We start from the raw sequence: 12823 nt of genomic DNA, 5'->3' as shown, positions 1-12823 counted from the left end.
CGTGGCTGCACCGGGGAGGGAGGCAGGGCGGTCACGTGAGTCTGGTGCGCGTTCCCCCCGCCCCTCCCGCGCGCATGCGCCGCTGCTCCTGGTTCCCGGTCGGGGCTCAAAATAGGGCGGGGGGGGGAGGCTTGTCCTTTGCTGTGCAGTGCGCATGTGCGGGGTTGCGCGCCCGCTTTCCCGGCGTGCCGGTGGTGTTTTGGTGGGGGGTACCCGCGCTGTGGAGGTGCTGGGCCTGAGGTGATTCGTAGCCCGGCCTGTGACTGCCGGGCAAGGCCTGGCTGAGGCCCTCAGCGCCCGGGAGGTCGTGCTGGGGCCCTGGGGTTCCCGCCGGAGGGGTGGCGCGGCCTCTCGCAGCGGCTTTGATTTCCCTGTAGAAAGCGCTGCTGGTGGCTGTGTGGAGTGGCTGTCGGGACAGTGGTGGCCACAACAGGTGGGCGATGTAGGTGTGGGAGGGCAGGGCCTCTTCTCTGCCAGCATGTCTTTGGCACTGGGATGAGGGGCAACAGGCACTGGTTGCCTGAACATGATGAGAAACTTCTTTACTCTGAGGGTGCCAGAGCACTGGAACAGGCTGCCCAGGGAGGTTGTGGAGTCTCCTTCTCTGGAGACATTCAGAACCTGCCTGGACGCATTCCTGTGTGATCTGCTCTGGGTGAACCTGCTTTAGCAGGTGGGTTGGACTGGATGATCTCCAGAGGTCCCTTCCAACCCCAACCATTCTGTGATTCTGTCGGGGAGGCTGTGTGTTTCAGCTTGGGTTGTTTGTAATGGAGGGAATCCCAGTTGTGTTTGTTAACATACTGCAAAGGGAGGAGTAAAATCCAAAGGATGAGGGTTTCTTTTGTAGAGTAGGCTAACATACATCTCTAGAGAGCAAGGATAAAGTGTATTGCTGAAACAAGTGCTATTAAAACTCTCACAATTCCGTGTTGCTTTACAGTAACTGGTTTTGAATCATATACTTGATAGCTTCATTGAAAAAGTTTCCTGAAGCATGATAGGCTATGTATACGAAAGTGTTATGTTACCTTTATCTCAGTGAATCTTTTGTTAAATGAAATATAAGGCATGTTAAGATGGAGAGCCTTCCTAAAGCCCACAATCAAAACATTCAGTGAAAACACCAAGGCCCAAATCAGCTTCCAAGGTTTCTCCTTTCTCCTGCAGTTAATTTAGCAATTTGCATACAGGGTACAGTGAAACAGGAGTAGTTTTAAGTTACATTCCATATTTTACAATAACTTCGATTTGTCATCTGTGAATATGCAGTGTGCTGTGATGGCAATGCTAAGTGGAGTCTTCACTGTTTCATTTTCCACATTACTTTCATTTGTTTGATTTTGAATGTGCAAACTACATACACGCACACCAAAAAAGTTACTCTTTGGTGAAGTTTTATCTTAATAATATTTTTAACATGCTGAAAATGTTACTGAAATGCTAGTAAGTGTTGACCAAAGATGAAGTGTGATTATGAAAACTGAATAACATCCATTGCTACTGATAGAAGTATTTCTAGTCAGATAATATCCAACCAATGGTATAGTATTACTTTTTATGCAAAGGTCTTTAAATTTATTTAACATAATAATTGTCGGCCAAACATGTTTGACTTAACCTAGTCATAGTTTAGTTGGTTTTTGGGTTTGTTTTGCGTTTTTGAGGGGAGAATGCAAGGAAATATTTTTTTCCTTGGAGGAAATAAAAGAATATTGGCATGCTATAGGAGGTTTTCTATTTAGCACCATAGAATCTGAAACATTTTGTGTCTTCTAAGCAGTGACTATGTACTTTATGTGGTGCTTTTCCGTCTGAATTAACTGATCCTGATGTTACTAATTAATTAATCTGTGTGGTGCTCTTACTGAGTTTGCATGTGGTGGGGGCACAGAAAGGTGTTAATTAAAAGCGTGTATAAAAATAATTGAGAAATCTTGACTATCTTTAGCAAAACACTGAGCCTAGACTGACTGCAGTATTACAGCTGTGCCTAAAAGCCTATTAGGCTGTGGTTCTTTTGTGCTAAGTACTCTACCCATATTAAACAATTTAGAATCTGAAAGAAAAGACTGTATGAGTAACGGAAGCAAGTTGCAAAGATTTTTTTTTTTCTTTGCACAGACTGCTGTGTGTAAGTATTCACAGACATAAAAAATCCATGTTGACAATTGCCGTTATTGTAACTTCTAGATTTGACATCTCTTATGCTAGGTGCTAATTCTGAGAAGGCTGGAGTTCACATTGCCCACAGGAATTCTGCATGTGGTCACAGGTACAAGCATCACATCCTTGCATTTAAAAAAGCCTATCAGTTAGAAATTACAGGTAAAACTGTTACTAGGAAAAATGCCTTCAGTTTTGTAACTTGCATTACAAAAAGAGTAAGCATTCCTAATGTCTGTAAACTATAAATAAAGTTTACCTCATGTTTCTAGTTTCCATTTTGAATGTCTTAAATTATTTTTCCCAGTTGTGGGTTTCTTTTTCTAAGATAACAGCAAAAGGCAAATAGTTGTTTATGTACATACAGACAGACTTACTATTTATGGATTAATACTTGCTTTTGGTATGGTGAAGTGTTTAAGAATCAGTTGGAGTGCCTCTTCAGCACTTACTGAATGGCTTCTAGGAGAAACGGATTCAGCAAAGTGCTGTTAGCGGCAGTGTCACACATACAGTTCTAGCCTGTCGTCTGCTTCTCGTTCCTCAGTTTTGGATGGCTGTGCTGGGTCAGCTGAGATACGGTTGATTTCTACACTGCCAGGGCAGCTGACCCAGAACTGGCCAAAGGGAGTATTTGGTACTGCATAAGGTCATGCCCAGTTAAAAAGGAGGTGGGCTGGGCAGGCTTGTTTGTGCTCTTGCTCTCTGTCTTGTTTGTAATGCTGAGGGAAATTTTATTGCTAAAATCAGGAAGTTGACTTTTTCACCTGCTCCTTGAATTTTCCTGGAACCTTACTAGCAATTTCTCTTTTTTCCCCCTCTGGACTTTGCTATAGCTGCCCATACCTTGCAGTGCCACCATATGCCAATAATTGCCGCACTTCCTGATTTTTTTCAGGTTCGGGTCAATGCAATAGTCTTGATGAGTAACCCCCCTAGTCCAGTGCACACTGAATAGGTAGCTCATTGTTTTTGCTGGGACTTTTCATGGCCTCACAGATAAGACCAATTTTTTCTAAAAAGCAGAAAGTATGAAAAGTTGTAAATTTTTCTTCTAATAGTTGGTGATTTTCTACCCTTCTATATTTTGTAGTGGCTGCTGAAATAAGAGGTAATCCTATACTTCAAGAGAATTTTATCAAGGATTATGTCTTCATTACTTTTGTAGTCTAGAGATGTAATTCTATGGATATGGAATTCTGAGAATTTTTTCTATTAATTTCTGTAGGACTTCTGGAAATGACAAACTGTTACTGTATGTGGCAGCTATTATATATCTCCTGCTTGGACCTATCAAGGTGGTGTTATTCTCTCACACCACTGATTATAACTCTGGGCAATCAACTTATTTGAAATTGATGCAGGCAAGAAGTGCCCATATCGCAAACCTCAGCTGTGGGAGTCCTTTTGTCTGCTTCTGACTGCTAGTACAAGAGAAACCCACCTTCACAGGAGCACTTGATGAGATCTGTTAGATTTTAGCCTGAATTGTGGGGGTTCTTTGAAACTCAGTGTTTTCCCAACTTTTTTTCCAGGAAGGAGTTTGTTACCCTATTGCAGCAAAATTGTCTCAAAGAAAAACAACTTCCTTATTCTATCTTTAAAAAAAACCAAAAAAACAAAAAACACCAACACAAAAACACTCCACCAAACACAAAAAAACCCAACCAAAAACCACAAAAATCAGAGGGATACTTCTCTGGAGATCTACCTGATACAAATACACGGAGAAATTGTGTTCCATGAGCTTGGCTAAATAAGTAGATGTTTTTTCTGAGAAACAGAAAAGATCAACTGAAAAATATAATAGTCTGGATACATTTGTCATTGCTAGCTATGATTGCTTAATTGCACTTATGAATTTCATATGCTCCCTATGATGGCAACAGAAAAGGAACTTCAGAGCTCCCTTTGGCCTAGTTCAAGGTTGCCAAGCTTAAGACTTTGTTTGTATAACACTTTGGTTGAAGGCTGGGATGTGATGGTTTTGCAATATATGCATCTTAAAGCATGCAGATTATTTTTAGCCAGCAGATTTCGATTTTACCACTGCACAGAGAACAGAAACAATGTCATTAACAGCAAAAGTTAAAAAGCTATTTTTTATTTTACAGTGATAGTCTGGCTGTTTGGTAGATTTGTGTCACTACGGACCTGGAATTCATAAATCTAGTCTTTCTCACCAAAGAAAAGAGGGCTACATTGTAAAATTAGGAAAGTACAAAGTTGGAGAGAGTCCTGCCTTCTGAAACACAAACTCACTTTGACTCTCAGGTAAAATTTTCTTGCAGAATTTGAAAGTGTTCTATATACTGTTTATTCTTTATACGTGGTAATTTAACTGTTAACAGTTAATTACATTGTGTAACTGTAACTCAAAAGATTTGATCTTTTACTTAAAAGACATGAGAGATTTAGGATAGTCTATTAAGTTCTCTCTTTTCTAGTGCCTCACAACTAGAACAGATGCAATTGGGGAACTCTTTGGAAGTCGGGACTGTCTCCATATATTTTACCTTCTCCAGACAAGCCTGGGAATTGAGGTTCCTTACCTTTCAAAAAAGGGAGAGTGGCTAATAAAAAGGTTTAATTGGTTTGTAACTTATTCTATAAGCTTCTCTCTCAGGCCAGCTAGATACAATCTAATGGGGAAAAAAGCCCAAGCTGGTTGAAAATAACTAAATGTACAGACTGAAGGACATGATACAAAGTTCTGGTTACATTTGATAGCTGTGATTCTATAGTGAAGAGAATGTTTCAAGATACATGCTAGAAAGAGACTGCACATAGAATGTATAAAGCATTATTTCCAGCTCAGGTTTTATTACTGATGGTCTGTCCTTAAGCACTGCTACTGCAATTGACAGTTTTTGTAAGACAGCTATGTTAAATAAAAATTAGAGATGAGTCTCAAATTTTATCAGCACGAATGTTTAGTTACAGAAGTACTTGAAAAACATAGCAATTGCAAGACATTTATACAATGGAGTCTGGAAGGTGATTAGGGCCCTGCAGTGCATTAGTGCCCTAGGAATAAAGGTCTAATACAAGAGATGCAGCTTGCTAGTTGAGTACTTGCTACTAGCTCCTTGCTAGACAGCTACTCAGGCTCCTTTGGGAGGGATGCATGAGTACACACAGTCAGTAAAGTGGATGTATGTTGTACTACACCTTAATATATAAACACAGAAGTAGAGGGTAGCACTGAAGCCATACAGGACGGCTAAACATTGCTAGCAGCACTTAGGATCTCATTAGCCTGGTAACTTCTCTAGTACAGAGATGTCCTCACTAACTCTCTTTCTCATCCACTTCAAAGCCTTATGCCTCATTGACACCACATGTTATAGTAATAATAATAATTATTATATAGACATTCTCAAGAAGACAAACTGTATAGACATGACAGTGTTCAGAACTGGACTTGTTTTCTTTACAGCAACCATACAGAAGCTATAGCTTCAGTTCATGTAATTATTCTGTTCCCTCTGTGGGTAGAAGTATCTCCTAAAGAACTGGTATAAAGAACTGTCTGACACTGCACAGAGTACTGCACATCCTCAGGCATGTGCTCATATTCATTAGAATCACTGAAAGCATTTCTTGACCGTTCTTGATGATCTTCCTCATTAAGTGTATACGACTGAGTAAATAGTGCAAGTAATTTGACTGGTATTGGCTTATGCAATAATGGGAGCCTTCTAGTTGGTAGTTGGATGGCTTTGTGTACTGTTATTGGTACATTCAAATTTGAAGAATGTTTTGGGTCTGAACACCAATTTCTTCCCCTGCTCAGTGTAGAAAGAGCTAAGGTCTTTCCACAATGGGGAAAAAAAAAGGTTATAAAAGTCAAGCACTTTTTTAATTACCTATGCAGTTTTGCAACTAAATCCAACCATGTTGCATTTCTGTTTTTTATTTTGTCATGGCTCTATTTTTCACACAATTTATATAAAAATGTAGCGTATCAAATCAATAAATGATCTAATAACTGAAGTGGTAAAATAACATATTTAACCTTTGTCAGACACACCAGGAGCATTATCAAACATTATAAAACAATGATATAAGGATTATCAGCTGGAGGAGATGCTGACTTTTCTGAGGCTGAGGTCTTTCAGAGTCACTGGGACTCCTGGCAGAACCTGTTCCTGTCACCACCTCACCCAGGTACTGTGATTTTTATGCCATGGTTGGTGGGTCACTGCCTGTGCTGGGGTCACCCTCAGCTTTTGGCCCATTTTCCCTTGTGGATCAGCCACATTCTGGGCTGTCACATCCTGACAGCCTGGGCTTTTTTGATCCCTGAACTGAGCACCATGGGACCTTGCCATCAGAGTTGCCTGATGGTTCCTGGTAAATCTCCAGATCCTTGCTGAAGACTGCAGCCAGACTACAAAAGCAATTCACAGTCCTACAGGCTTCTACTTCCTAAGTGACCCCTGGCCCCAGGTCCCTGAACTCTTTACTGGGGGATGGATGAGGAAATAGGGGTCTGTTAATCAGATGTGGGTAACCTCTACGGTCTAGCTAACAGTAATCTGCTCAGCAGTAATCTGCTGGCTCTCAGGAGCCTCATATTCCACTTAGATGCCAGTAACAAGGGGAATACTGCAGAGGTCTGTCACAGGACCTGTCTGATTTAGTATTTTTATCAATGATTTGGAGGGGGCAAAAGTGCTTATGAGATTTGCAGATGGTGCCGAATCAGGTGGCGGGGTGGTGGTCGAGGCCTAGCAGATACGCTTGAGTGCAGGGCTGGCATCCAGAGGGACCTGGGCAAGCTGCAGGAATGAGCTGACAGGAACCTTATGACATTCAAAAGAGACAAGAGTCCTGTACCAGAAGAGGAACAGCCTCATCAAGAGAACAGCCTGGGCACTGACTGGTTGGGAAGAAGCTTCTGCTGAGAAGGACCTGGCTGTGCCCTTGTAGATGCTACGCTGTCCTGAGCCAGCAGGGTACCCTGGCAGCGAGAAAGGCCAAGAGCATCCTGGGCTACATCAAGAGGAGCACAGCCAGCAGATCAAGGTTAGTGACTGTTAGCCCTCTAATAATCAGTGTTAGCGTGCATCTAGAATACTGTGTCCAGGCTTGGACTTCCCCAACTCGGGGAAGACAGAGACAAAACTAGATGATCTTTAAAGGTCCCTTCCAACCCAAACCATTCTGCCATTCTGTGAAAACCATATCTAGAAACTTCTGCAAAGCTGAAGAAACACATAAGGTGTCAAACTTCAGAACACTGATGTTCTGCTGCTTTCATTCCTTTTGCCCTTGAAGAAGCGAAAAAAAGACTACCATCATAACTTTTTATTCCCTAATTTATTTCAAATAATGGTGAAGTGTTTGATCACTATTTGAAACTAGATGATTGCATAAATACCTAAGACAAAGTTCCACACTGAGACTCAAGTCTAGTAAAGGACTTAAGAGGAGTGCTATCTTAACTTTAATATTCCTGAAGAGAAACACAAGTTTCTATAATTTCCTGGTTCTTAACTTCTTAGTCAGAACCCTCTGCTTGAGTCAGTGGAAGTTTGTCCTGAGAAGGGAAAGGGAATTGCTGCATGTGGCAACTAGGAACTCTGTCTGTTACATATACTTAAAATGCTTATGGTGTCTTATCAATCTGAATTCTACCTTAGCTATCTGTGATTCTCCAACTTTATCTTATCTCTTTTTCCATCTGGCAGTTTTGTTCTCGGTCTTTCAGCCTCTTCTGCTGCAGCTTTTGGTTCTCTCTTCTGAACTAGCAAATCTGCTGTTGCATTTTCTTAGCTCAGCTTGTTCAGTTGAAAATTTTGCTTGCAGGATTTGAAGCTGAGCAGCCAGCTTGTTAGATTTGGATCACAGCTCTTGACTTTCTGCCGTCCTGCCATCCTTTTCTCCCTGGAATTTTGTTTGCAATTTCTGTGTATTCTTTTCCTTCCTTAGCACATGCAGGGCTGAAGTTACAGTCTTGGCCTCATGTTTCTCCTTTTTTTCTGAGATGCTGCAGTTCCCATATCTTTTTGTCTTTCCTGCATATGGTATGATCCATCTCCAAGCACTGTCTCCTAAACCTCTTCTTCACTTCTGCCTCATGCTTTATTTGAAGGAGATAATGTGCAGATTTAAGTTCTTCTACATGCTGCAGAAGGGATTTTTTTTTTCCATCTCAACATCCTCAAGGCATTTGATAGCACTGAATAAAGTTTCCTGCATCACTATCAGCCAACTTTTAGCCTCATTTTTCTCCTTTGTGAATTTGCCTTTTTTTTCATCTTCAGTATCCTTCTTTAACTTGTTTACGGTTTTTTTCCCAAGTGCTGTTGCTGGATGGGTTTTGTTTTTAACTCTTCAAAATTGGTCTTCAGATAAATGGTTTCATAGTAAGAATCAATAATCTGTGTTGGCAGTTTCTTCTGATTCCACTTCATCCTCCTAGTCACATAATCTAGACCTAAATTCCCTTTGTTAAGCAGCAGTTTTCCCCCATCTTTAGCCATCTCCAAAACCACACCGTCGCACTGAAGATAGATGATTTAGGTTTATTCTTGCTGAGCCTGCTCTAGCTCCTTGATGATCCTTCTACAGTTTGTAACTGTCTCCCAAAATGATAATTTTTCCAAGTGATAATTGGAATATTTTGTTCCAGATGTATCTGAAGATGCTTCATAAGAACTTGGACAAGGACTCCCTGTTCTGTAAGTGGAGAGAATCCCTTTATTGCTTCTATCTCCTTGCTTATATTCTTTCTTGGGAGCAAGTGATATCTCAGAATACTGGAGTAAAAAGTCCTTATCAGCTTTTGGCATTTTCTAGGAGGAGAACCACATTCTGTCATCAGCTAATTAGAAAAATGAGAGGTCACATGGCTTGATGGTAATCTATTCAGAGAAGGCAGAAAGGCAACCAAGGATAAATTTGAGTAAGCTTCACCCTCACTCTTACAGTACTAGTAGAGTTGTGTCATTCTTCCGTTGTAAAACAAGAGGTGGCACCCTCTGTTCAATTTATGCAAACTGTTTTTTCACAAACTTCAGTGGAAATTGTCCATCTGTGAAGACAAGGCGATGTGGGCCAACATTATGAAATGATGAAACTGAAGGAGCCCCCCCTTCTGCAATGGCTACAGTCCTTGCACCTGCATCATGCTCCAGTGGAGTGAAAAGTCTAAAGAATGCCATTGTCACATTTTGGCCTAACTTACAGTAATTTTTTACCTTAAAGCAAGAATTTAGAAACAAAAAAAATTAAATTAAACTTGGCTGAACAACTTGATTGTAGAAAATAGACACAAATAAATGTTTACATTAAAGAAGTAAGAAATGTCTTCCAATGCTCTATGCATTCCTCTATTTACTGAATTTTGAGAAGGCTGATAAAAAGGAGACTTTACTCTCTGAAGACAAAGGTAGAAGGCCAAAAAAAAAAAAAGCTTGAAATGCTACTGAATTAGTCTGTTGAAAGGAGTGGGACAGTCAGAATATCCTGTAATACCTTACATAATAGGCCATACAATCTTATTACTGAATTTCCTAGATACTATAATAAAATTAATAATAAACAGAAGCAGAGTTTGATCCACCATTTTTAAATGCTTCATTTGGATTTTTTTCTTATTTTTCTTATTTTTCTTATTTTTTTCTATGTAACTGAAAAAAGACAGAAAACTATAAATAGGAAAAAGCATCTTATAGATTCTGGTGAGAATTCTCTCAGTACTTCCTCTTCTGTTGTACTGTGTTACACTGTTCTTTATACCTTGTTTCACTTCTCTGTTTGACGGTATCAGATCTGGTATATACGCTATGTTCTTATGCAAAGAACTGGATGATATACTATTGTCGTGCTCTCTCCAGTTTTTTGGAGGGTCAATCGGTTGTCCAGTGGCTGCCTACCAGAAGGGTGTAATTGTAACCTGTAATAATTTGTAATTTGTAATAATTATAATTAAACATATTTTAATTAAAAATTAATTAAAATTAATAATTTTAATCATTTGCAATCTGAATGGGAGCTTCAATGGAAGTGCACTGCCCCCTATGTTCGTTACTCAGTTAATTCAAGGTGCAACTCCAGCACTTGCATTTTGTATTTTTAACACTTCTCTTTTATATTATACATCTGGCAGGCCCAGCACTCATATATAAAATATTGCAGTAAGATATAAGCAGCTGACCTCAATCTTATCAAGTCTGTTGATTTCAATGGGCTTTGCACCAGCTTAAGACAGCACTGTGAAATACAAAGTACTGTCCTGGTGTACTTCGGCAGGGAACGGGGGTGTGACAGGTAAAATGTCATTGTAACTCATACTAGCACAGGGCAGTCGCAATGCCTCTCATGTTTAGCCTCATCAAGAGGAACATACTGCATGTGAAACTTTCCAAGATGGGTTCAGAAACACAGATGCCTTCGCAAAGCTGACAGTCAGTGTCTTTTCTTCCCTTTGGGTTCTGTATTTTGTCTTGCAAATATAAAAAGGGAATTGTTAGTGGTTCTCTTGAGTCACTTTTCCCTGGAAGGAGCAAGACTGCAGTTCTCCCAGAGATTCTGAGTATGGTCTCTGTACCCAGTTTCCCAGCTTCAGTGTGAACCAGAATATCCCTGTCACACATAACACACAGTGTTGAGTACAGACTTAGTGCCTCTCCAAGTGTGAGCAAACATTGTGACTTAATCTTCAGGAAGGACAATGATGTAGTCATAGGCAGAGTAAGGGGTGCAGTAGTTTTCCAAGGACAGTCTTGTGTGAGAAAGAACATGGAGTTACAGTGGTACAAGCCAAGTACATAGGTTGATGGAGGTCTCTACTCCCAGGGATTAGGGGTGCTGACTGGTCAGCTTCTGTCACCTCTTCTCACATGCCTTGTCAAATGGTGGCTGGCAAATGGGACTGTAATGCTGCTCATGCCCTTTCCTCCTGTTAACTTCACAGTGGTAAGTAAAGAGTGGAGAGCCTGAAGTCCTTGTTTTCCTTCAATGTGGACCTGCGGGGAATACTGAAAATAAGTTACCTCTTCAGAAATATTGAAGGTGGAGGGCAGTATCTTCATATTTTGTGTCCTATTGTGTGGAATAACTGTAGTCTATGATTGCCTGACTCTATCTTTCTGATCAGCTCATATTTGCCTGATATAGTGTTATCTAAATAATTATATAAACCTTCTCTCTAAATGCTAATGCATTTATCTTCATGTCCTGTTGTGTGAACACAAGAAATATTACTATTAATATCTCCATTTCAGAAATGAGAAACTGCAACCCTGAGACTTGCATGAAGGGAGTCACCCAAGGCCACACTACAGTTCAGCCTGTGGTAGATCTGATCAAGAATCAAAGCCAGCCTAGCACTTCATAACATAGAACATTCTCCTTCTGAAGGTATCACCATCACCTAGTGGCCTGTTTTGCTTAACCCTCTTGCAGGTGAATCATTTGTAGCACAGTTTCTGCCTGTTTCCAAATGAGTGCTTAAAGCCTGGGAAAAAACAAAGCATGCTGCAGTCTATGGCTGTAGCAGAAGTTATGTGCAAGCCTGAAGCAAATAAGGAATAAAAATGAATGTGGGAATCCTGTGGCAGTGTTATGTTTCGAACAATTCCCTGTCATTACAATAAATAGGGTTTTTTACTTAAGAGCACTGAATAATTCATTAGACAGTGAAATAAACCTGTAGGACAGCACATTCTTTGCAGCTTCACCCACATAGATTAAGAATCCTCCAACAGCTAGTTCTACTGTCAGAAGCTTTAGTGACAGAACTTGAAGACAGTCTGAAGAGGCAGCTTTACAAATATCAGAAACTGGCTTCTTGCTTTCCACATTCAGAGGGTCAATGGGTTGGCTTCATGGAAGTGCCACAGATGGAAAATACATCTATTCCAAGTATTCTAAAAGGCTTCTTAGTATAAGCATCCCTGTTTTCTGCACACAGAATCACAGAATGTTAGGGATTGAAAGGGACCTCAAAAGATCATCTAGTCCAATCTCCTTGCCAGAGCAGGAACACCTAGATGAGGCTACACAGGAAGGAGTCCAGGTGGGTTTTGAATGTCTCCAGAGAAGGAGACTCCACAACCTCCCTGGGCAGCCTGTTCCAGCGCTCTGTCACCCTCACCGTGAAGAAGTTTCTTCTCAAATTTAAGTGGAACCTCTTGTGTTCCAGTTTGAACCCATTACCCCTTGTCTTATCATTGGTTGTCACCGAGAAGAGCCTGGCTCCATCCTCATGACACTCACCCTTTACATATTTATAAACATTAATGAGGTCTCCTCTCAGTCTCCTCTTCTCCAAGCTAAAGACACTCAGCTCCCTCAGCCTTTCCTCATAAGGGAGATGCTCTGCTCCCTTAATCATCTTTGTTGCCCTGCGCTGGACTCTCTCCAGCAGTTCCCTGTCCTTCTTGAACTGAGGGGCCCAGAACTGGACACCATATTTCAGATGGGGTCTTGCCAGGGCAGAGTAGAGGGGGAGGAGAACCTCTCTCAACCTACTAACCACCTCCCTTCTAATACACCCCAGGATGCCATTGGCCTTCTCGGCCACAAGGGCACAGTGCTGGCTCATGGTCATCCTGCTGTCCACCAGGACCCCCAGGTCCCTTTCCCCTACACTGCTCTCTAATAGGTCATTCCCCAACCTATACTGGAACTTGGGGCTGTTCCT

The 12823-nt window shown here is 41.1% G+C and overlaps 1 long non-coding RNA gene across 2 annotated transcripts; it reads left to right on the top strand.

Moving 5' to 3' along the window:
• The first annotated feature begins 2212 nt into the window (after nt 1-2212).
• Nucleotides 2213-11719, top strand: LOC135986085 (uncharacterized). Of its 2 annotated transcripts, XR_010605840.1 has the most exons (6): nt 2213-2275; nt 4281-4440; nt 6194-6336; nt 6992-7197; nt 8807-8855; nt 11403-11719. It is a non-coding gene; the product is annotated as an uncharacterized LOC135986085 (long non-coding RNA). The 2 variants fall into 2 exon arrangements; XR_010605839.1 differs by lacking the exon at nt 8807-8855.
• Nucleotides 11720-12823: the final 1104 nt, after the last annotated feature.

Source organism: Caloenas nicobarica, chromosome 2, assembly GCF_036013445.1.
Source record: "Caloenas nicobarica isolate bCalNic1 chromosome 2, bCalNic1.hap1, whole genome shotgun sequence".
Classification (NCBI taxonomy): domain Eukaryota; kingdom Metazoa; phylum Chordata; class Aves; order Columbiformes; family Columbidae; genus Caloenas; species Caloenas nicobarica.
This window is presented reverse-complemented; position numbering and strand designations above follow the sequence as displayed.